The sequence below is a fragment of the Pistacia vera genome, unplaced genomic scaffold (assembly GCF_008641045.1).
Source record: "Pistacia vera cultivar Batoury unplaced genomic scaffold, PisVer_v2 Contig465, whole genome shotgun sequence".
In the NCBI taxonomy this organism is placed as follows: domain Eukaryota; kingdom Viridiplantae; phylum Streptophyta; class Magnoliopsida; order Sapindales; family Anacardiaceae; genus Pistacia; species Pistacia vera.
Window position 1 is genome coordinate 211,383 of NW_022196296.1, and position 3,107 is coordinate 214,489.

The 3,107-nt window shown below is 34.0% G+C and overlaps 1 long non-coding RNA gene across 1 annotated transcript; it reads right to left on the minus strand.

Annotated features, from left to right (window-relative positions):
• Positions 1 to 240: 240 nt before the first annotated feature.
• On the minus strand, positions 241 to 1,592 carry LOC116145705. The gene is made up of 2 exons (XR_004130416.1): positions 1,539 to 1,592; positions 241 to 551 (listed from the first exon to the last, which is right to left on the minus strand). It is a non-coding gene; the product is annotated as an uncharacterized LOC116145705 (long non-coding RNA).
• Between the last annotated feature and the right edge of the window lie 1,515 nt (positions 1,593 to 3,107).

The window sequence follows — 3,107 nt, forward strand, 5'->3', positions numbered from 1 at the left end:
AAATTAATGGAATATTAATTTAAAATTAGGACTAAATTAACGGGATATTCTTCTTGATTTTCTTCCGAATCTTTTCTTAGTTGTTCAAATTCCAATATAATTTCATAAGGGTTACCATCCATACCTCTCCTCACTGAAATGACAGTCTAATAAAAAAAACTAAAATACCAACCGTATGTAATATCTGTAACAAGGTTATACAGTTGGAATCAAAATCTGGAGCTCAAGAACAAAGAAAAATAATGAAAAAAAGGAAGATAAACTTGATAAGAATATTTTTACAGTGATATTGACTAGGTACCACAAAGAGCAATTGATAGATCTAAATTAATGTTATTATATCTCCTGGAAGATGAACCAAAGCATTCTTTAAAATTAGACCTAGAGTATGAAATTGCCTCGCTCATCTCGCTTGTTGAAGAACAACCATTACTTCTCTGGGATGGCAAAGAGAGTGACAACGATAACTCGTAATCAACAACCTCTTTGTCATCTGCTCTTCCCCTTCCATTGTTTCCATGTGAGGAATTTAAATCCTCTAGTTTATCAACCTGAGAAACAAAATATTCAGATACGTAAATTTTAAATAATCAAAGCTTATTCAAAATCATGAGAATCCAAATTCATATTCACTACAAAACAAATACTGGGTATGTTTTTTATCATTATTTTGTCTTTGTAAATGAAATTCAAAGTTGATTTTTGCAAGAAATGAACTGCCAAAATCAGAAAGGGCAGCCCTATTATTCGAGAAACGGGCAGTCCTCGCTACCACTGAAAACTTAAAAAAAAAAAAAAAAACTGTTGGTTCTAAAGTAACTGTGTTTCAACGCAATAAAAGCTCATTTGAATTTCCGTTTGAACCTCCCAAGAGGTCCCCCATCAATAATAATAAATTAATAATAATTGTGAAGTATTCTATACTGGACCACTGAATTAGGAAACTTGACTTAAGATTTCTCATCTGCAAGCAACAAAGAAAATAACTAAAATTTACATATAAAGAATGTGATGTTAATTTCACCGGCTTAATAGCCACTAACTAAAGTGCTTTAAAGGGTAAAGAAAGATAATTAAAAAATCTCAACCCTAAAGGGAGTGCTTTTCCCAGAATGGTTTCAAGCTGTGAAGCGAAATGAAAGCACAGTGTGCAGATGTCGAAGCTGATCCAAAGTATGGATATCCATGCATCCAGTGGTCATAAAGGCAATATATTCAGGAACCGAATTTATTTCATATTAATATATTATTCCTTGTGGAATTGTTTATTGCTAAGCCACACAATTTTCCAAAACCATTAAAAATCCTCTATAATTATTAATATCCTTAAAATTATTAAAATTGCCTCTATTTCAAGGGGGTTTTTAATATTCAAAAATTTTTAAGTGCTTAAGATTTGAACACGAAAACTTAAAGAAATACTACCCTACAATCTGTGATGAGTTGGGTGAAACAACAAGCAAACTTGATACCGAAACACCAACATTACACTCACCTCATCAGAAAAGCTGGCAAAAGAAAAGAAGTTAAAAGTGTACCCTGAGGAAATGAGATTCTGGTAAAGCATATTTGAAAGAGTTTAGGTTGCGAAGTGAAGTGGTGATGGAGCAGGTGCACCATAACCTCCTTCATTCCTTTATCAGATAATCATCAAAGGGTACGGAGTTGAGACAGTTTCACTATTCCTTGGCTGCATTGCTGCAGGTTCTGATCAGACATTGAATCATTGTCTCGGTTCTGCTCTGATAAGAAAATTTAAAACAGAAGGATTTAAAGAAAGGCAAGGACTTTAAAAGAAAAATCAGATAATGTAAATCTTTTTTAGTTTGGTTTTTTCACACTAGTGTTCAACTTTTAGTGACTTTTTGGTAAGTGTGAAACCCTGAGGAGTGAAGCAAAGCGGACCTTTTTGAAGGTTGAGTAGTGTAGATGCATTGAGAATATGATTCTTTTATGGTTCGTGAGATGGGTGCTGAAAACCCATATCTTTTCTTCATCAACACACCCATCATGGTGTTCAAAAGATTGTCTTCCTTGCTGAGTAGAACCTTATCTGTCATTTGCAAGGAAAAAATGCAAGTTGAGTAAAGATTTTTCTGAGGATGATAATCCATGAATGTGCTACGTCTTTTGCATTAACATGGGTTTGATTCAGAAAATTATAGTGACTGTGGATTTCATAAAAAAATACCAATATTAGATTATCTGGAATGGTGCAGGTTAACATTTGTCGTCATCTATTTGGTACCAACTAAGGCAGAAAGAGAATAATATAATAATGAGGTGTTACAGCATCTACTCAATTCTAAAGGAAAAATTGTTAAAATTGTGAGTTCATAGAATTTTATTTGACTTTGTATAAGAACCAATTGAGGAAACTTCATTGCGCAAATCGCCTGCCTTAAATGCTAGACAAAATTATGTATATGATGGACCAAGTCACCAAACACAAATCTTAAGGTTGATTTTCCAAAATGTGGAAACGAAATGAAAACTTTAGAATATGAAAAATTAAATTTAAGATTTCAATTTACCTTGTCTTCCCAGATCACTCCTCATGCTTCTATACATCTGGTGGGAACAAAAAGGATCCATATACAACAATAACCCGTTAGAGGACATATTTCAAGCTATTTAAAGGAAGAAAGTAGCATAATAAACAAAAAAGAAGGCCAACCTGGAGTGGCTCTGACATGTGAAATGGTGAGTCCTTTCACATCCATCAACTGAAGAACAAGTTTAGGAGTAGCTTCTACAGAGGAAACACTTTTTTGAGGATAACACAAAAGATAGATAGTAGAGAAGAAACTTACTTTCATGGCCACCAAGTCTCTCAATAGCGTGAACAAAACAGTGATGAAGCTCAGGAGTCCATCTCAAACGAGCACCTTTGATCTTATATACTGCCTCACCGCTCCACTCCTCCCACAACTACCCATTTTTGAGAGACCTCAAAAAAGAAGTTCAAAAAACGCCTTTAAGAAACGAGTTGATGATATTCAATCTTGTTGGAAGTGTCTAGGCTTAAAGAAATTATAGAAGCAGTGTTGAACAGGCGTCTACATAAGAAATGAATAAGGGAAGAGAAAAGATCACAGAAGAGCTGT